The sequence below is a fragment of the Protomyctophum parallelum genome, assembly GCF_964188405.1.
Source record: "Protomyctophum parallelum genome assembly, chromosome: 18".
Lineage (NCBI taxonomy): Eukaryota > Metazoa > Chordata > Actinopteri > Myctophiformes > Myctophidae > Protomyctophum > Protomyctophum parallelum.
The window spans coordinates 21,992,288-22,005,974 of NC_139716.1; positions in this window are offsets into that span (position 1 = coordinate 21,992,288).

Below are 13,687 nucleotides of genomic sequence, written 5' to 3' on the forward strand. Positions count from 1 at the left end.
CAATTGTACGTAATGCAGTCCTTGAGTAAATGTACTTTAGTTACCTTACTTACACCACTGGCATTCGCATACTGCTAATCCACCACTGATGGTTTTCAGTGAACGTGTAACATTGGGATTCCTGGAGATTCTTGAAACATTAGGGGCTCCATTTTCGTCACCGCTAAACCCCTTATCCCTAAACTTTCTTTGCCTTTTGTAAAAACATTTTTGAATAGTTCACCTAGCCAATCTACATTGACACGTTGTGAGCTTGTAGACTGGCCATTTTAACTATTCAAAAATGTTTAGCAAAATAGTAAAAAAAAAAGGCAAAGAAGTTTAGGGATAAGGGGTTTAGCGGTGACGAAAATGGAGCCCTAGGTGTTCAGAGAGACAAGACTCATAAAAAGTAAAGCGGATCTGGCCCAAACACACGCTCTATTTGAAGCTCCATAACTGTTAAGTGATAATGTGTATACCATTCAGGAGAAGAAGGATCGATGCCAGCAGCGAAGGTTATCTCGCAGGTCTACTTTGCCTGGGTTTCATCAAGGTATTTCCGAAAGAAAGACGAGGCACTCTTCCATGAAAAATAAAAACCCTTCATTATGTTGCCATATCCATGCAGGGCAGTTCAAACTTCTGGCACGCCATAGAGTCGGCTTTCATTAAAGTGTGTTTCAGGGAGGGGAAGGGCTCCGCTTCCCCTAAGCAAAACACCATTTATTCATCGAATATCATGGAAGAGCGCCTTTACTTTCTTTGTAAATACTACGCATACCATCGTTTGAACAGCTCCCATGGCTATTCATAAGAACCAAAGTATGTGACGCCGCTTCACTATCTAATTAAACGTGTCCTTCATTATTTTAAATATATATATTTGCTGACAGAAAGTCTTCGAGTTTTGTATCATAACAAATCACTAGATCATTATTATTGCCTTCAGGAATGCTGCAGTGTTTTTCTCTATTAAACATGACCTACAGGTGTCTCACCGTGTCTGGCATTCATAAGGGATTTGGCCTTTTAAATGCAGTTCCTCTGAGTGATTTATTGGGATACCCTGGGGGTGCAGGTGGTAAGGACTCATGCTGCTTTAAAACAGGTTTACACATCTGAAGCCAGCGGAATGTGTCCCGCAGGTTCATTCACCCTTTAGAAAAGTAAAAGTTTATGCTCACTGCACTTCTTTTTTACATCCTTCTCCTTCTCTCCGAGAACATGGAAACTACATGTGCTCTGTTGTACCAAAAACAAAGTCATGTACAACTCACGTGTTATACTCCAGAGGAGGAGCTCTCTGTTGTAAAATGTCACCTTCGAATCGCATGATGACAGAGAGAGGAGAGTAAAATGACCACGGCTTTCTCGTGTTGCATTTTCACCGATCTGACTTCAGTAGAAAAACTGATTTAGGCTATCAACAACATTATAGCGCTTTCATTCATCCTGCTGACAATTCAAATAAGGCATTAGAAAGTAGGAGGCAAAGCCAAATATGCACCTATGGGTACATACAAGAGTCAGAGATGACTCAGCTTAGCTGTCACTTTTGACTTTTGTTATAAAGAAAGAAATGCCACTGTTTGACTGTTTAATGGTGCATGTCTTCATGTGATAATTGCACCGTGATACAAATAGCTTGAATGCTGCTGAGGCTCCCTTAATGTTAGTTAGCAGCATGTTGAGCACAGGAGGCCTTAGCTATACAGTTTCAATTCAAGCTCCAACTGAAAGTCATGGCATAAGTCAACTCCCCGCCACCCTTGGCCCTCTCCCTCTCTCTCGCTGCTTTTCTCTCTCCCACGATGTTAAGTCACACCTATTTCCTGTTAATAAACTGGGCAAAATGTGCGGCATTGGGAGGTAAAGGGGAGACACTTTATTGTGAAGGGACGACAGGTGTTGTTGCTGCGTAATTGTCGAGAGTAATGGCTGTGTGCGATATAGAACAGTCCAAACTATTTTTATCATTACGGCTGTATCAACAGAATGTGATAGATATATATGGGGCCTCATATTTGATCTTGAAACGGGCCTCCAGATTCCTAAGGCCGCCCCTGGTCAAGACGGAATGTCACTGTCACTTTTAAATGTGGGCATAGGCTACACGCAGTGTAGACGGTCAGTTAGGTCACCCAACATAAGTAACACGCACTGTGTCCCTATTTTTGCCAATGTTCAACAAACGTGTTATTTGGAACAATGGTTCTCAGTGTCTTATGCTCACCTTACACTGAACAGGCCATTTATGACGCTTTATCATAATAAAATGAAATTATTCTAAACTACTTTATTGCCACGTTTACGACTGTCTCTGTTTCGAGGATTGGCTTAACAGGGTCTGGTAAAGCCTGATTTATGCTAGGCATAATCGCCGGTCTGTTATTTTTGGTGAGCAGCACAAACGCGTAACCAAGTAAAAATCTGTGGTAGGATTACCATGGGTATTTTGTTACTCTATCCATTTGTGTTTATGGCACGCAGTGGAGTGGATTGCCAAGGGGCACGCGGTTGTGTTATATTAACACAATGGCACAAGCTTTCACACATGCTGGCTCCACATTGCCACAGTGAGGTGATCATTCATGTACACGTACAGCAATAGTCCTTAAGTCCATGTTTGGTATCCAAACAAATCTTGCTCAACGTAGTGGTCCTGTCTCTCAATCTGACTCTAAGTCGTCTTCATTGGTCCCCTATATGTTCCTGACCGAAACCAAATAGTGTCACATAACAACTTGCTCAGGACTCAACCCATGGCACCAGCAATCAGGACTAAATCAGATTAGATCCAGAAATCAGTTTCAACACACTATTAAAATTTTCCACAGGCAGTCAGTGAGCTACAAAGAACTACTCCAGATTGTAATCAAAGCTGTTCTAAATCATGGTGGGGGATAATCACCATTGTGAATAATGGCTTGTGAATTGTGATGGAATGATTGACGCAATATCTGGTCCCCATTGTGGGTTTTTGTCTCTCTTTCGGAGAGCAGAGTTATAAAGATCTTGTGCTTTCTCATGTAAATGCCATCAGATGACACATAATTATCTTTCAATGCACCTCATTCCACTGTCATTTGAATCCCATTTAGGCCAAATAGCCCTTTGAGAAAAGAAAACACAGCTCAATCACCTCCTTTAAAGCACTTCAGTAGAATACTACCCAGAGGTGAAACTGTGCAGGCTTTCAACAGATAAACAGACAATCAAGTAACTGCAATGCATCAGTTTCAATTGTTCGCTCAACGTAAAGATTTTTATTATCCCAAAATTATGGTAGCCTATTGTATAACTAACTAGGCTAGCAAACAATTATGCATTATGTTATATAACCTTAAGCACAGAATATCTCCTAGAACGGGAATTTTCACAGACTCTCAGAGGGCCCCTAGCTGGGCATCCCAGCCCCAGGACCCCATTTTTAATGGTCCAGGAACACTGGGACCCATGATATCAATGTAACGGGGTGAAATCATAATGTAGTTTCTGTCATTCCCCCTGAGGTGTGGGTGTGATTGTATCATTAAGGGCCTGTGTATGTGTGGAGCCTCAGTATTGGGTGGCCAATTCTGTGGCAGCCAATCATGATACAGTACTTCTTTTAAAAGACTGTCTAAAGAGGACGAGAAGAAATTTGTGCATGTACAACTTCCTGGTCTCAACTGCGCATGTTTCTTTCCATCCATGGAACAACATGGCGTCGCCCGTACGGTCTTCGCTTCCCGTCCTCTTTAGACAGTCCTTGTTTTAAAAGCAGTCCTTGTTTTTAAAGTGCTACAGTGCTTCCTTTTTTTTTATTGTTTGTTTCATTTGGAAAAAGCAACGAATAGTACAAATTCTAATGTGTGGTAAGGCTTATTACCTGCTCTTGACCAATCCTTTTATTGTATAACTGTGGCATAATGTGTATTTGTCTTTCAGTTATGCAGTCACTAGTCAGGTGCAAGCCTGGCTCAGGGAGGAGGACGCCCCTGCCATGCAGGGTCACTACCTGGTGAGCAAGGGGGCGAAACACCAGGCCAGGATCAGGATGGCTCCCAGCTGAAGACCCTACAGCTGGTGCTTAGGCACCGTCGGAAGTGCGTCAGGGAGAAATGCCCTAGTGCAGGTATCAACAGCTGCCTGTTTCGAAATTATAATAAAATGACAATTTTTTTAACTGTCTTTACTCTTTACTGTCTTCCCTGTTCCTTTTTTAGGATTTATTTTGGGCTTTTTATGCCTTAATTATAGGACAGTAGGTAGACAGTAAATGGGGAGTGGCACGCAGCAATTGACGATATTCAGACCGTGGCCATCTTGCCAGAAAGGTGCTAACTACTGTAGGTGCAACTTCCCATAAACACTCCCAAACTCTGACACTCTGCACGGAATTTCTTGACAGGAAGTATGAACTCATTTGGTCGAGTTGGGACTTTACAGTGTAAATTGGGGTCTGTGACCTAATGCATACCAAACTATGGCGGTCCTCTTGGAAAAGTTTGAGCACCACTGGTCTACACTGTCGGCACACTTTTAGGCCCCGAGCCATGGCTTGTGAAACACTGCCCTTGGAAAGGCACCCGTGTGGCTATTCTACTGTTTTCATAAGTGAGCTGTGGTGGAATTCCTGCAATGGAACACTGCTTGCCAAGATTCCCATGCATTCACATTCTACGTCATAACATAACCAGAGCTAGCAGCTATAATTTATTAGCACATTTATTTCACTTGCATAAAACTTTTTTTCCAGTGAATACGTGCGTGCACGTCTTTTCAATATCAAATGTATTCAGCGCTCAACATTTAAAATGTACAGCTTTCAAAATATGCTCGGTTCATGCCGGAAGGAAAAGCAATATTTTCTTTGATATGATGTAAAAAGGTCTTTTTATCCCCCTTTGTGCATGGAATAAAACTAAAGAATAGTTATACTAATGAAAGTATTTCATGGCATCCATGGTTCTTGTCAGCAGTGTCACTGTCAAGTGCTGTTAATCTTGAGTTGTCATAATGCCAAAGAAATGTTTTTGTATATGAATACTCAGAATTGTCTTCTGATCTTAGTGCCACACATTTCGCAGCACAACTTTGCAAAGTTCTAGTCAAGGTTCAGGCATTTTTCTTTAGTATGCAACTAGACCATTAATTATCGTTAACAAGCGCTGCATGATTTATAACTATCTCGGTTCCGTAGTTTTTAGGGCCAGGAAAACACCTTGCCCTTGCAGCATTGCATGTGGTCATTTGTCTTAATTAGTCAGTGCAAATATGCAATACCATTCACCATGTAGACACAAAACTAAATGAGGATGGAGGCAGAATGCTGGACATAATAAGCAGACATGCTGTCAGTGAGCAGCACAACAGTGATGCAAATGATGATCCTATGCAGACGTAATCATTAACCAAAACCACCGGTGGCCTGGCTGCAATTACCTCAACTGTGGGTTCCTGCAAAGCAGACTGGTCAAGCTGTGGTTAATCATGATTCTTATGTACGTGGGATGCTTGCAAGCTGAGGTCATTCAGAATGGATGTACTATTATATTTGACATCATCGATTATTTGTGGGATGAATGTTTTACAGAATAAAAGGGTAGCATTGCCATCTCTTAAACACTTGATGTTGTCTAGTTTTGTAGACTAGACTCTAGTCGTAATTTGTCACTATAGTGACGGATGGATGGTAAACTCTGAAGAATGCATAATACAGTAAATGTAGTTTCTTTTTAAAGTTGGCCTGTATTTGATCAGTAACAAATGTTTTCTGCAGAATTTCAAATGTACAAAAACTCAAATCTCCCAGTCCCTACCTAGACCATGCACCTCATGTCTTCTGCAAAGCAACTTATAGAGATAGATCTTTATCTTTATAGCGAAATTAAAAGTGCCAACCGAGAGGATTTATTTGAAAGGAAAGACAGAATGCAGGCCGCATAGCAAGCATAATGGTACAGTGGGGGACTGAAACGTACTGTACTTTAGTAGCCTACAATATTTTTTATTTGCAAGCACATGCTTTTCTCTCTGTTATATTTCAAATATATATATATATATTTTTGACTATTATATAGATAAAATAGCTGATTGGCTATGTTCACTATATTTGGAGATGTTAAAAATGTCAATACAGCAATGCATTGATATTAAAAAATAAAATGCACTTTGTAATGTGTACTTTTGAGTACTTGAGTAATATACTCAGGCATATGGCCTACTTTGTCCTGTCCACCACCATGACAAGACAGTGAGCAGAGCGCATAGCGAGCATACATGTGCTGTAAGTCCTCCTTGACAGTAACGACCCCCGGGGACCTATCAGTAACAGTCTGCTAAGAGGCTTTACCGCCCCCCCCCCCCCACCCCCCCCCCCCCCCCCCCCTCTGCCCCCCAGCACAAAGCGCTGTCTGTTAGCCAGGAGGGCATCCCAGGAGTCAGCCCAGACAGGTGGCTATCCCCATAGGGAATGTATGTGGGGGCGGGGAGGTTGACTGCTACGGTAATCAGAGCCAAGCCCGGGACAAAAGAGCGGTGTTGTTTGCCCGGTGTGGGTTTCCAACCGCTCCAACAGTTGGTCTAGAAGGAGTGTATGTACAGTACTGTATGAGAGCGCCACAAAGCATACGAACTATAGTCCCAGTTCGTGTTCAGATCATTCATATCCTCCTCGTCGTCATTCAGGAAGTCTTTATACTGAGAACAGCTTGTACAGTTGGCAAGGGACTGGCAAATGGCAGCTATAACTGCAGCTATAAGCAGATTAAACTCAAATATGATGTGCAATGTTGTGTGTTAAAGACACCGTCCTCCTTTACGACTCTATTGGCTCTAAATCTATTTGGTTAACTTCTAGGAATGAGAAGCCTCAGGTATATAGGTGGCCTGATGGTAATTCAAGCCCTTCCCAATTACACTGCAGGCGTGAACGTCATCCAAATCCCATCCGAGTAGAAATGATCTTGTGTTTTCATTGAAGCTCTGGATTTGGATGGAGAGGCTTTAAAGTGGTTTCCAAGGGATACCTTAGCATTCTAATCCCTGACGGATATTAGAGGTCCTTTACCACTTGAACCACAGTATTTGAGGGAAGACATTTGAGGGGTGCTGGCCCCTCCTATGCCCAGCGTTGTGTGTCTGTGTGTCTGTAGCATGGAATGTGAGGATGTACGATGATAAGAGCGCCCCTCACTTTCTTTAGATACAGAGAGGTTTTCGTGACAGTTCTGAGCTGTGTGAGCTGAGCTCTTTTTTTTTCTCTCTCTCCAGGTCTATATGTGCTACCTGGCAGAACAAGGAGATTTCATTGCAGCTCCATATTACAATTGATGAGTGAATCCTTATTTCTGGCACATTCTGCCATGTCGGGCCCAAAGGGATGGACAAGAACAGCTTTGTCTCCCTGGGAAGAGTCAGATCATCACACCGGGGCCGCTGAAATGCACATCTCGGCCTGATCAGACGGAAACATCTAGAAAGACTGCGGAATAAGGGAGACTACACTGATCCAGGGGGGATTAACCTGTCATATAAAGGAAACGGTGTGACAGCTAAACCAGGCTCTTTAGAAGCCTGTGTAGGACTGTAAAGAAATCCCTTGTGTGATTATGCATTTTACGACAAATATAACGAGCATGATTGAGCTCATATGATATAATCAGGAACGCAGCAAGAATATCAATTCAAGCTCAGCTTTATAAGCTCTGTTTCAGGATGCAATGAATAACACCCAACCTCAAAATGAAGTGGTTTGAACCGACTATTACTAACAACTCCATCCCTCACAAGTGGGGCATAAAATGTGTATCATTGGAGGCAGAATGGGGTGGTGTACATATAGTAGAGGAACCTTTTGGATCGAGACCGGGACCCACACAGTGCAAATAGCTTCTTAAGCCTCTTTAAGGGTTTATTTATAATAATTATTCATTCATTTTAAGATATTTTGGGGGCATTTTTGCCTTTTATTTGACAGGTGACAGTAAGTATACAGGAAAGGGGGGAAAGAGAAGGGGGAGGACACACAGCAAAGTTCGTTGGGATTGGGACTTGAACCCGCGACACGCTGTGAGGCTGGCTTACCAGCCAAGGTGCCTGGACCTTGGGGATATTTACATTTTCCTGCTGTTAGAGAAACAGTCGTTTTGGAGGACTACTAGACATGACATTGCCATCCTTAGAAGCCCTGCCACTAGCAGGGCTAAAAACAACAATAACATATTCCCAGCCTGCACCAAACTGTGAGGGGATCAGAGGATGGTCTAGGAAAGACAGGCACTGGAAGGGAGTGCAGTATTTGCTCTTTCCCAAGAGGATCACATCTCGACCAGGCGCTGTCGCAGCGTTCCCCGGAAGGATGACACTTCGTGAGGCAGTGCAGACAGGGCTGTTGGGAAGATGGGTTCCCTTTGTAGGAAGAAGACTGTGTCAGCCTCGGGGACCACAATAGACCAAATCAAGTCGTGTCATGTCAGGCAATGAGCCTCACAAAGGTCAAGAACTGACACTATACAAAACAATAACAACATAGCATCACTGCCTGGGGCAACAGTGTCTTAACTTTAAGTATCCCATTCCTGGTCGGAATTTGGAAAATGCCTGATGAAAAAGTGAAGAATTTGACCCTTTGAAAGATATTCACATTTTGCTGTCTTTATATCTGTCAGTATACTTTGTCTGTACTTGTATGTAAAAGATGGAGTGCTGCACAACATTTCTTTTCCAAACTTATTTTCATAAGCTTGCATGCCCTAAATGAAATATCATACTCTTATGGTATATAGCCCAACAGACAGGAAACATGAACTCTCAGCACAAATCTCAAAGTACTATCGCCTTGTCCATACAATTGCATTGCTCTACGAGTGGAGTTTGCAGATGTTTGGAGTTTGGACCTGTTTAGATCAACCTATTGTTCTTTTCTGCTGACAATGATCTGCCCTCATTTCTGAGGAGTATTTACTCATACTGAAATAATACATCAGATGAGTAGTTGACTGCACACAGCAATGCTGATTAAATAGAAGAATACAGTAGAAGCCTTCTGTTACTGTATAAAATACAGTGTCCACTTTTGATCAGAAAGAGCTGGCGAGCATCACACCACAGTCTAGCACACACACACACACACACACACACACACACACACACACACACACACACACACACACACACACACACACACACACACAGGATGACACGATGACACCAAAGAAGACACATTCACAAGAGATGGGTGGAATCATTAGAGGAAATCACATACAATTTCATCCCACTTCAAAGCTACTCAGATACCACTAGCCCCCACCCCGTCTCTCGCTCTCTCATATGACTCAAAAGTTGTTGTCAAAGAGCAAAGCAAAAGCACACACTGGATGGGGGTAGAGGCTTCTTTGGAAGCTGCTTTGATTCCTAATATAGCCACGGAATGGCTTCCGGGCCTTGATAGAAAGAGAGCGAAAGGGTTGGGGGGGATCAAATGGGATAGAGTGGGGTTTTTTTCTCTCTCTCTCTCTCCTCTTTGAGCTTCCTGGCCAATGCAGCCTGCTGTTTAATCTCGACTGGCTCTGTGTGGATATCGGTCGATGTATGGAGAGCTTTTGTGGGGAGGCTCTCCCAGGCACACGTCAACCTTTGGAAACCCTGCTGACATCAAGGTGAAGGCAGGGAGGGGGCTTGGATGATAGAAAGATGATAGAGGGGTCAGGGGTGTGAGGGGTATTTGAAGGGAGCTGTGTATAAAGCGAGAGTGATAAGGTGGGGTATGAAAAGAGATGGGTATGTTAGAATCTACTGATTATAGACCACAATCTTTCCCTCTCCCCAATATGTGTTATATGTAGAGAGACAGTGTGCAGTCAGTGTCTCTTTATAGGTTTAGCCTGCATTTGTCACTGAAACCTAGAATGACTTTTATTGTGGTCATTTGATACCTGTTATTGTACTACCCCCCGACATGCCCTGGAGAATTCAAACATGATTCACTAACCACTGCAACCAGCTAATGTGATCTAGTCTAGTGCACTGGTTTTAAACATGAGGTCATAGGGGACCACTAAACTAAAGGTCCAAATGGACCCTTACGGGTCTGTAACCCATAAGGGTTCTCTTGGACCCCTGGTGGTCCCCTGCAGCTAACAAGCTGTGTAAAACACAGTTGTGTAAAACTTCTGTAGTGTGTGACAAAAAGAAAAACGGACTAAGTAGCCATAGCCACTACCAATCCTTTGTTTTGAATGGAAATACACCGCAGCAGCTGAGACATGTTGACATTACAACTGGTCATACTGTAACTGTTACAGTATACTGGTTCCACCTGTTATAGCTGAAAGGTCAAAAGGGTTCTTTTGTGCTCATAAGCAGCCTTTGTTTTGGTAGTGCGTTGCTATAGGGAACATCGTTAAAAAGTGTACATTCTATAATGAGATGTTTTAATGTGGAATTTCACCCTAACCCGAGTTCATCAAATAATGTAACACATATAATGTGCTTTAAAGAAAGACTTGCACCTAGGTGAAGTAGGCTATGTTTATTTTACTTAGCTTCTAAAAAGAACTTGTGGTAATCCTATTTGTGGAAGGGTTGTATGTGCTTGTGGTTTGGCATATTACAGTACTTTCCATTCCTTTTGCAGCTGTAAAATAAATATCCCATAATGAACAGCCATAGCTGGCTTTTAATGAGCCAGTGTGGCTATTATGTGCAAATTATTAATACTCGATTATGTTTAATATGACATTATCTTGGATTTCATCAGTGGTCCACAATATGGTGGGATAATTTATAAAGTTAACATGTTAAATGGCACAGACTCCATCTGATAAATGTAAATAATGCTTTTCCTCCATCACTGGCTGGATAGTCATTGTGGTGAGCAAATGACTGGAATCTATGAACGGAATGTGACGTGACCGGTACAGGCTATAACAGCTTCTCTGACATGGCCATGTGTTTGTATTTGGGTTTCCCATGTTTTCAATGTGCTGTCTGCAGAGACGTACCAATGGCCTTTCTTTAAAATTTCAGCAGTCTGTTTGTGCAGTTGCAGTGGCGAAGAAAGAAAAGTCTTCTGCCATATTTGGTTAAACTGGTCCCCAAGACCCATATAGTGTCATGGGACTACTTATGGGTGGTGGTATGCCTACAGCTTACAGTCTGAGAGGCTCATAACTCATTAAATGGGATGTTTTCCTGACGTAGGAGGAGGTAGACATACCGCAGCGTTCCCTGTTATGTAATGGCGTAATTGGAATGAGGTATTCGGTGTGGCTGAAGTTGAACAGTATCATCGCCTCAGTGGTGCAGAAAATCTCCAGAGGGACTACACCATTAAGAGTGCGGTCAACCTTTGAAATCATTAAGCATTTTTCCTCGACGAAACGAGATATTCTTGGAAAGGGACGAGCGTTATTACGTTTTCCACAGGTTCATAAATCTCCCAGCAAACCCCCTGCTGTTCTGAGAATGTAACGGGGCTGGAAGAGTGTGTGCTGCGTTTATCATGACAGCAAGGCATTAGTCAAAGCTATCACGGCTGAGTAACAGGCTGCCTGAGGCTGGGACTAATATGAGTCATGCCACAAAAATTCAGCCATAAAGCCGAAAATGATACGATAGCACAAATGCAGTCTCATAGTATCTAATTGTGATCTTTATATAGTTCTTCTGTGTATGAAAAGTTGTTGGACAACAATTAACGCTTATAGCAGCAGTGGGAATTCCCGTGGCTGAACCACATCCCACCACAGGGTAGACTCAATTAAACCAGTTTAAATGAACTTGACAATCATGTCTATTTACTTAGTAAGTATCTGTGACTTCCTGTCGGATGGCTTCTCTGTATGTATGGGTCTTTTGATTCCCTCCATCTCTACTCGAATAACACAACATCCTGTATCTCGTGTCCACTCTCTTGCATGGTGACAGTATCCCAGACACGACACCCACACAGACAGTATAGGTTTCCCTTCATCTCATGGCTCAGTCCCAACCCCAGTCTAATTAGCTAATGGAGTCCTGGTGGGAGCCCCTCTCTTAGATGCACGGTTGGTGTAATTATTTGTGCTGAAGAGAAGTGTTATGGGGCCTAAGCATTTGAATGAATAAATCATTGTTTTGCACCCTGCACTCGAACACACATGTGCTCTGGAAGGCAAACAGACTGCAGTGGTCGTCCTTGTTTGTTTTCCACGGTCATTCACCTTCACAAAAGTTATATCAGTTATATTTTCAAAAGATGCATCTTGCATCTTACCTTTGCACAATCACTCAGTCTTGATTAATTAACAGTATCTCTAGCCTAGCTCTGGTCCATAGCTCTAATGCGTTGCTCAGAGTGCTTCCACCAAGGAAAGTAGGCTTTCTAATAATAAAATGTCTTTGTTTTGGTGAGAAGCAAAAACGTTCTTTTTATTTACGCTAAAGATGAGAGGCTGGTCTGCATTCATGCGAGCCCCGGAAGTCGAGAGTAAGCTCTAAAAGAAACGCATAAGAGCTATGGACCAGAGCTATCTCTAGCCATAAGCTATCTAAGGCTAGATCATGTAATTAGCCTAAAGCATTATGTAAGTTAGACTAACTATTCTATATCAGGATATTATAGCCTAGTAGTTGATGGCATTATCAGACTGCAGTCACATATTTTCTGTTCCCACGGTCCACCTCAACAATCTATTACAACTTTCAGTTAAACTATTAAAATGACAGAGTAGATCGTGGTTAAATTAAACATGATAGGACAGGTATTCAGTAAGAGTTGCTACAGTTTAACGGGCAATTAAATTCGACTTAAGAAGGCAAGATCTTTCCCCTTTTCTCCCTCTAAATAAATGGTGAACTCTGAAACGGTAAACCTCAGGTGTCATGCTTGGCGAGACCTGCACAGGTAACGAGTCAAGCCACACTCGGCTGTGTGTAAGTATTTTCAGAAAGAACAGTGAATTACAATACAGAGGGAACAGTTAAGTCCAATTGACAAAGGCGCGAATACAGATGTTTACAATAACCATACGTACATGCAAGTAGCCTACATGTGCAGAGCAGACCCAGATGGATAGATATGACAAGACCCACACGACAGCTCCTTTATAGTAATACTCTCTGTGTAGTGTACCGTGCAGCTTTAAGGAATTTTGAATTAGAGCACTGTTACATCAACTTGCAGAACCAGTTCTGTACGTCCAATTACTTTGGGGCCCACTAGGTCGATCTAGTCTTAACAAACGCCCTGTCCTGAAGGGACAGAAAAAGCAAGTCAGTGATTATGGTTGAATTTGTTAAGACTAGAAATGGTGAGGAGCTGAGACAACTTTTTATGTTTTCAACTGAATTGGTGGCACAGAGGTCATGCTACCTCTCAGAAGCCTCTATGGTTTAGTGTGCCTATAGCATGGTTTAGGTTTTGGCTTCACAAGGAGCTTAGTGTGCAAAAGGCTTTATCAAGGAGAGTTAAGGAAAGGCATAAACTAAATAAAGCTTCTTTAATCACCAAAAGTGAGACAAAAGTCAGCTTAAGGTTTCTGTATAAATAGAGTGGTCGTATCTCTGTGTGGAGATTATGAATAATGGAAACTCCAAAAGTGTGGACAAACTCTTCATTATGTCATGATGCACACAGACACACATTTACGCGTCGGTGGCGGCTAATCAAACAGGTGCTCCAGGGTTTATGATAATGGTGTTCAAGACCAAAGCTTCCAGTTTATGCAACACTTCCTTG